Below are 8,174 nucleotides of genomic sequence, written 5' to 3'. Positions count from 1 at the left end.
TGTTTACAAGCAGGAGCTGGGTGTGGATCTGTCATCCAATAAATTATAGATTCCTGGGAGTTGGTTTGTTTACAAAGAGAAGCTGGATGGTGATCTGTCATCCACTAAATGACAGTTTCCTGGGGGTTGCTTTGTTTACAAACAAAATCCAATGTGGATCTGCCATCCCCTAAATGACAGATTCCTGGGGGTTGCTTTGTTTACAAACAAAAATCCAATGTGGATCTGCCATCCCCTAAATGATAGATTCCTGGCAGTTTGTTTGTTTACAGACAGAAGCTGGATGGGGATCTGTCATCCCCTAAATGATAGATTCCTGGGGGTTATTTGTTTACAGACAGAAGCTGGATGGGGATCTGTCATCCCCTAAATGACAGATTCCTGGGTTTTTTTTTTTTTTACAAGTAGGAGCTGGATGGGGATCTGTCGTCCAATAAATTACAGATTCCTGGGGGTTGGTTTGTTTACAAACAGAACCTGGATGGGAATCTGACATCCCCTAAATGACAGATTCATTATGGTTGTTTTGTTTACAGACAGAAGCTGGATGGGGATCTGTCATCCCCTAAATGATATGTTTCCAGGTGGTTGGTTTGTTTACAAACAGAAGCAGCATGAGAATAGCATCCCCTAAATGACAGATCCGGGTGACATATGTGATCTCTGCTTCCTTGGTGTACAGAGCCTGTGCAGTCCCTTCTTTTGGTTTTAGTCTGTGACAGGACCTTTCTTGTAGGTCGTGCAGGAAAACATGTCACTTTACATGTCACTTTACATGTCACTTTACATGTCACTTTCTACAATGACATTTTAAGAAATATTTTTCTTGGTTTTAAGTAAATCTGGTACAGTATATTGCAAACAAAAGAATTGTATTCTGCTGTCTAACCAGTAGGTGGAGCTCCAGGCTGTTTTCCAGTGTCTCCTTATCTCCTTTTTTTTTTTTAAACAGAACATTCTTGTTTATAATACTCAAACTGATTTTTCTATCACTGACAGCGTGCCTGAAAGGGAAGTGCTTTTGCTGACTCTTTAGTTAACCCGTGGTGCTCCAGGAATCTTTTGTTGTTAAAGCGGAGTTCCACTTATCCTGTCAAAAATATAAAAGTCAGCAACAACAAAAACTGTAGCTGCTGACTTTTAAAAAAAAAAAAAGCCACTTACCTGTCCCTCGGTCCCGTGGTGTGTCCCCTGCAGCCCGTTTCACCGGCCGTCCTGGATTCCAGGAGGCTGGCTTTTTCAGTGTGGGCACCTGGCTGTGACAGCTTGCGACTTCACATTCGGGTGCCCACTGCGCATGTGTGAGTAGCACAGCGCTTCCTGAATGGCCCCATAGTCTTCTGGGACCTGTCACATGTCCCACAAGACTTCGGGGAGGGAGGGTAGGAGGACAACTTCCGCTTCTAGGCGATCACAGCGGAAGTGGGAGCGGGTACCTGTCAAATTCGGGTACCCGCTCCCCCGCCCCCCCAAAGGTGCCAATCCTTAATGGGGAGCGGTGGACCAATCTAAACCCACGGTGCTCCGGGAATCTTTTGTTGTGAATTACATGTCTGGTTGTCAAACTTTTTTTTACTCTTTCCTGGAGTCTACCATTGCTGACCTTCTAAAGTTACCATCCCTCTATCTGTCATCCTCATCCTTTGCCTTTGACACATTCTTTGCCGCTGACCCAGAACAAGTGCGCAGATTAGGAATGTGGGGGGGGGGCTGGAGTCATCAACTCCCTCATGCGTATTCAGGGGCGGACTGACAACTCATGGGGCCCCCGGGCAATAGGGGATCATGGAGCCCCTGTGTCCTTGCCCAAACTCAAAAAAGCCTATGAAAAAGGTACCGGGGGCATCTCATGGGGCCCCCTACTGACCCCGGGCCCTCTGGCAATGCCCAAGTTTCCAAATGGTCAGTCCGCCCCTGTGCGTATTGTTTGTTGGTGAATCAAGGTACTGAAACCACAGGATCAGAATGACAACCAGAAAGCTAAAACTCCGCAATGGCATTCCTTCTATTTCCTTTAAGCAATGCTAAGTCATGGATGAAATAAAAGTAGAACCCAGACAATTGTAAAACACAATTTAATCCAGTTATATATTCATTGCAAATATCATTAGATAAAGGAATCTGCCTGGATGTCAGTCCTGTGTGTATAAGTGTTCAATCCTTTGCTATGAAAACTACTTTCTATATATCTATTGTAAATGTGTATTTAGCTGTTGCCTGGAGTTTGTGGATGCAACATAAAGTATAGTATGTATCAGAATAGAATCTCGGCACTCTGGATACATCGATGATCTTTTTTTTTTTTTTTTTGTAATTTCCTTTTAGGATTTAGTAAAGTGATGAGAGCACAGTTCCCAGTTTACATATATATATTTTGAAAAACAAACATTATAGGCCTGTACAATATATAATTTTTCCTGCATTAGACAGGCAGAACCATTCCGCACACTGAGGCCACCCCCTAGCTAGTTTTGTGTTCCACAGGAAGGCGCTATCTCCAGACACATTCTTACCTTCTGTATGGTAAACTATATTGCCAAAAATATTGGTCGGCCGGCCCTTACACACACACATGACCTGTAATGCCCCCCCAGTCGTAGTCCGTAGGGTTCAATATTGAGTTGGCCCCGCCCTTTCCACGCACATGAACTTTAATGGCCCCCCAGTCTTAGTCCGTAGGGTTCAATATTGGGTTGGCCCCGCCCTTTGCAGCTATAACAGCTTCAACTCTTCTGGGAAGGCCGTCCACAAGGTTTAGGAGGGTGTCTATGGGAAGGTTGGACCATTCTTCCAGAAGCACATTTGTGAGGTCAGGCACTGATGTCGGGGGAGGAGGCCTGGCTCGCAGTCTCCGCTCTAATTCATCCCAAAGGTGTTCTCTGGGGTTGAGGTCAGGACTCTGTGCAGGACAGTCAAGTTCCTCCACCCCAAACTGGCTCCTCCATGTCTTTATGGACCTTGCTTTGTGCACTGGTGGGCAGTCATGTTGGAACAGGAAGGGACCATCCCCAAACTCTTCCCACAAAGTTGGGAGCATGAAATTGTCCAAAATGTCTTGGTATGCTGATGTCTTAAGAGCTCCCTTCACTGGAACTAGGGGGCCAAGGCCAACCCCTGAAAAACAACCCCACACCATAATCCCCCCTCCACCAAACTTTACACTTGGCACAATGCAGTCAGGCAAGTACCCTTCCCCTGGCAATCGCCAAACCCAGACACATCCATCGGAATGCCAGACAAAGAAGTGTGATTGGTCCCTCCAGAGAACAGGTCTCTGCTGCTCTAGAGTCCAGTGGCGGCGTGCTTTACACCACGGCATCCAACGCTTTGCATTGCACTTGGTGATGTAAGGCTTGGATGCAGCTGCTCGGCCATGGAAACCCATTCCATGAAGCTCTCTACACTGTTGTTGGGCTCATCTGAAGGCCACACCAAGTTTGGTGGTCTTTAGCTATTGACTCTGCAGACAGTTGGCGACTTCTGCGCACTGTGCGCTTCAGCATGCGCTGACCCCGTTCTGTCATGTGACGTGGCCTACCACTTGGTGGCTGAGTGGCTGTTATTCCCAGTTGCTTCCACTTTGTTATAATCCCACTAACAGTTGAGCGTGGAATATTTAGTAGCCAGGAATGGTCACGGATGGACTTATTGCACAGGTGACAACCTATCACGGGACCACGCTTGGAGTCACTGAGCTCCTGAGAGCGACCCATTCTTTCACCAATGTTTGCAGAAGCAGTCTGCATGCCTAGGGGCTTGATTGTATACACCTGTGACCAGGGGTGGACTGACAACTCATGGGGCCTCCGGGCAATAGGGGATCATGGGGCCCCTGTGTCCTTGCCCAAACTCAAAAAAGCCTATGAAAAAGGTACCAGGGGCATCTCATGGGGCCCCCTACTGACCCCGGGCCCTCGGGCAGTGCCCAAGTTTTCAAATGGTCAGTCCGCCCCTGCCTGTGGCCATGGAGATGATTGGAACACCTGAACCACATGATTTGGAGGGCTGGCCCAATACTTTTGGCAATATAGTTTAGGTAGAGCAAAGTAACACAATTTAGTAACGTTTTATATAATACATCGGCTAGTAATGCTTCAAAGGAGAGCCAACTGTGATGACCGCTGTTTAAAAATGTTGCTTTCCACAATCTCCTGAAATGTGGGTCGGCTATTCAGGTCCTGGTGCCAACACCTCAGCATCAGACTGTAGATGTCACCAGCGCACAGGGGAGGCTGGGGCAGTCTGTATCCTGATGTCACCTTTGTACGCACCTCCTCCAAACTTTTAAGAGCTGGGAAGACAAAATAATAATGGTAAGTAAGATGGAAAACATAAGATGGAAAAATTCACCTTCAGTGAGAACCATGCTTGAAAAAATTCTGGAAATTTAGGCAGATGAAGTTATGGGCAAATCTTAATTTTCCTGTAAAAACTCATCCGCACTGCCTGATCCTCCATATTGGACTACACATTAAATTCCCCTTTCTAGCGAGAAATGAGCCTTGTGTCCAGGTCCTAAAAACAGTAGCTCTTTCTTGTAAAGTTGCCAGCACACAGTGTCTCTCTAGAGAGCCACATACTCTGAGTTCCCAAAGTTTCCCCAAGAATTTGAGACAGACTCCAGTGAAGACAGCTTCCTTGTCTAAGAAGAGCAATTAAAGTAATGGCATGATTGCCTCTGATTACTTCCGTTTCTCAAGTACACACAGCACCCTTCCTCCCTTCCTGGATTTCCCAGTGTGTCACTCCCAAGTCAGTTGTGCTTCCAATGGTATCCAGTTTTTTTTTTGTCACCAGCTCTTAAAAGGACCCTGTGCTATTCCTATTCACAACAAACCGACAGGTTCACTTTACAGCAGGAGTAGACAACCCCAGAGGAGCGGAGACCTACCTGAACATCATGGAAGAGATCATAGATAACCCAGGATGCACTTTTGTTTTCATTTTTTTTTTAATTTTTAATAAGAAGATAACCTAGCAAGACTGCATTAAAAAGTAAGGAAGGCTTAAAGAGTTCAGGGGTCAGTAGTCTATAACGCAGAGTTCAGGGGTCAGTAGTATGTAACACAGAGTTCAGGGGTCAGTAGTATGTAACACAGAGTTCAGGGGTCAGTAGTATGTAACACAGAGTTCAGGGGTCAGTAGTCTATAAAACAGAGTTCAGGGGTCAGTAGTCTATAACGCAGAGTGGAGGGGTCAGTAGTATGTAACACAGAGATCAGGGGTCAGTAGTCTATAACGCAGAGTTCAGGGGTCAGTAGTCTATAACGCAGAGTTCAGGGGTCAGTAGTATGTAACACAGAGATCAGGGGTCAGTAGTCTATAACACAGAGTTCAGGGGTCAGTAGTCTATAAAACAGAGATCAGGGGTCAGTAGTCTATAACGCAGAGTAGAGGGGTCAGTAGTCTATAACGCAGAGTAGAGGGGTCAGTAGTCTATAACGCAGAGATCAGGGGTCAGTAGTCTATAACACAGAGTGGAGGGGTCAGTAGTCTATAACACAGAGTGGAGGGGTCAGTAGTCTATAACACAGAGTTCAGGGGTCAGTAGTATGTAACACAGAGATCAGGGGTCAGTAGTCTATAACACAGAGTTCAGGGGTCAGTAGTCTATAAAACAGAGATCAGGGGTCAGTAGTCTATAACGCAGAGTAGAGGGGTCAGTAGTCTATAACGCAGAGTAGAGGGGTCAGTAGTCTATAAAACAGAGATCAGGGGTCAGTAGTCTATAACACAGAGTGGAGGGGTCAGTAGTCTATAACACAGAGTGGAGGGGTCAGTAGTCTATAACACAGAGTGGAGGGGTCAGTAGTCTATAACACAGAGTGGAGGGGTCAGTAGTCTATAACACAGAGTGGAGGGGTCAGTAGTCTATAACACAGAGTGGAGGGGTCAGTAGTCTATAACACAGAGTGGAGGGGTCAGTAGTCTATAACACAGAGTTCAGGGGTCAGTAGTCTATAACACAGAGTTCAGGGGTCAGTAGTCTATAACACAGAGTTCAGGGGTCAGTAGTCTATAACACAGAGTTCAGGGGTCAGTAGTCTATAACACAGAGTTCAGGGGTCAGTAGTCTATAACACAGAGTTCAGGGGTCAGTAGTCTATAACACAGAGTTCAGGGGTCAGTAGTCTATAACACAGAGTTCAGGGGTCAGTAGTCTATAACACAGAGTTCAGTGGTCAGTAGTCTGTAACACAGAGTTCAGGGGTCAGTAGTCTGTAACACAGAGTTCAGGGGTCAGTAGTCTGTAACACAGAGTTCAGGGGTCAGTAGTCTATAACACAGAGTTCAGGGGTCAGTAGTCTATAACACAGAGTTCAGGGGTCAGTAGTCTATAACACAGAGTTCAGGGGTCAGTAGTATGTAACACAGAGTTCAGGGGTCAGTAGTATGTAACACAGAGTGGAGGGGTCAGTAGTCTATAGTCTATTGCCAACACTCAAAAAAGCCTTTAAAAAAGGTACTAGGGGCATTTCATGGGGCCCCCTACTGACCCTGGCCCTTGGCAGGGCCTGAGTGCTCGAATGGTCAGTCCGCCCCTGGTACCAACATTTCGCTGCTTCTTGTTTCTATGGGGAAACTTTCCCATCAAAGGGAATTCTAGAGCTGCAGAGGAAATGAATCTTACTTGTATACGGGGTTTGGCCCAGGGTGAAAATCTCATACAGCACAATTCCGAAAGACCACACATCTGTTTTGTTGGAAAATCTCCCCTTCTCTAGAACCTCTGGTGGCATCCACTGTATTGGAGCAGTAACATCTTCTAGAGTAAAAGGATTACCCTGAAGGATGAAGAAAAACATTCTTGTTAATGACAATACTAGCTTTTAAGCGATAAGACATTTGCCCTAAACTGCTAAAATCGTGCACCCCGCCAAAAAAAGAAGACCTCTCATGTCAACCTGTAGTCTTCAAAGGTTATTCATGGGAATATGGTAGTATGGATGTTTTATGTACATTCCAGGTAGTATGGATGTTTTATGTACATTCCATGAAAATATTTTCAGACATTGCAGCTTTTCTCATGAAATAATATTCATGTGGTGATAGTGATCTATTCAAACTTTAAGAAAGGCATGGTAAGGCAAGTTTGAATTACTTAAAGCAAAGTTCCACCCAAAAGGGGAAGTTCCGCTTTAAAGATTGGTCCCCCGCTCCCCATTAAGGATTGGCACCTTTGTGGAGCGGGGGGGGGGGGGGGGGACGGGTACCCGAATTTGACAGGTACCCGCTCCCACTTCCGCTGCGATCGCCTAGGTGATTGGAAACGGAAGTTGTCCTCCTACCCTCCCTCCCTGAAGTCTTGCGGGACACGTGTGACAGGTCCTAGAAGACTATGGGGCCATTCAGGAAGCGCAGCGCTACTCACGCATGCGCGGAACTTCCTCAAAAGGGGAAGTTTTGCTTTAACTACTTGCCGAATGACGGCTGCACTGCGGCCAGCCAGTTCTGGGTGGACGTCATATGACGTCCTCCCAGAACGCGCTCTCCTGCACGCCCCCGAGGGCGCGCACCCGGCGATCTCCGTGATCGCTGTGTTCTACGGACACAGCTGATCACGTGACGTGGTAAAAGGCCAATCACAGCGGCCTTTTAACACGTGATCAGCCGCGTCCAATGACACGCTGATCACAGGGAAATGCAAATGCCGGTTCTCGGCTGTACTTTCCTCACGCTGTCAGATCGTGAGGAAAGTACTGCCGAGAACCGGCAGTTGTCAGAGCGGGGATCGGCACCGATCATCAGGGCACTGTTCATCAGTGCCCTGATGATCGGTGCCCAGCAGTGCCACACACAAGTTCCGCCCACCTGTGCCCAGCAGTGCCCCCACCTGTGCCACCCAGCAGTGTCACTACCTGTGCCCATAAGTGCCACCTACCTGTGCCCAGTAGTCCCACCCACCTGTGCCCACCCACCTGTGTCCACCAGTGCCACCCACCAGTGCCCATCAGTGCAGCCCAGCAGTGCTGCCAGTCAGTGCCACCAGTCAGTGCCCAGCGGTTGTGCCAGTAAGTGCCCAGCAGTGCCGCCAGTCAGTGCCCAGCAGTGATGCCAGTCAGTGCCACCTATCAGTGCTGTCTATCAGTACCCATTATCAGTGTCGCCTATCTGTGCCACATATCAGTGCCACCTATCCGTGACACCTCATTAGTGCTGCCTATCAGTGCCCT

General features: G+C 47.4%; 1 long non-coding RNA gene across 1 annotated transcript; it reads right to left on the bottom strand.

Annotated features, from left to right (window-relative positions):
* Window positions 1-2,058: 2,058 nt before the first annotated feature.
* On the bottom strand, window positions 2,059-6,780 carry LOC149435789 (uncharacterized). The gene is made up of 2 exons (XR_016308369.1): window positions 6,632-6,780; window positions 2,059-4,291 (listed from the first exon to the last, which is right to left on the bottom strand). It is a non-coding gene; the product is annotated as an uncharacterized LOC149435789 (long non-coding RNA).
* Between the last annotated feature and the right edge of the window lie 1,394 nt (window positions 6,781-8,174).

Source organism: Staurois parvus, unplaced genomic scaffold, assembly GCF_062004578.1.
Source record: "Staurois parvus isolate SC_StPar_1 unplaced genomic scaffold, SC_StPar_1.0 ptg001476l, whole genome shotgun sequence".
Classification (NCBI taxonomy): Eukaryota; Metazoa; Chordata; class Amphibia; order Anura; family Ranidae; genus Staurois; species Staurois parvus.
This window is presented reverse-complemented; position numbering and strand designations above follow the sequence as displayed.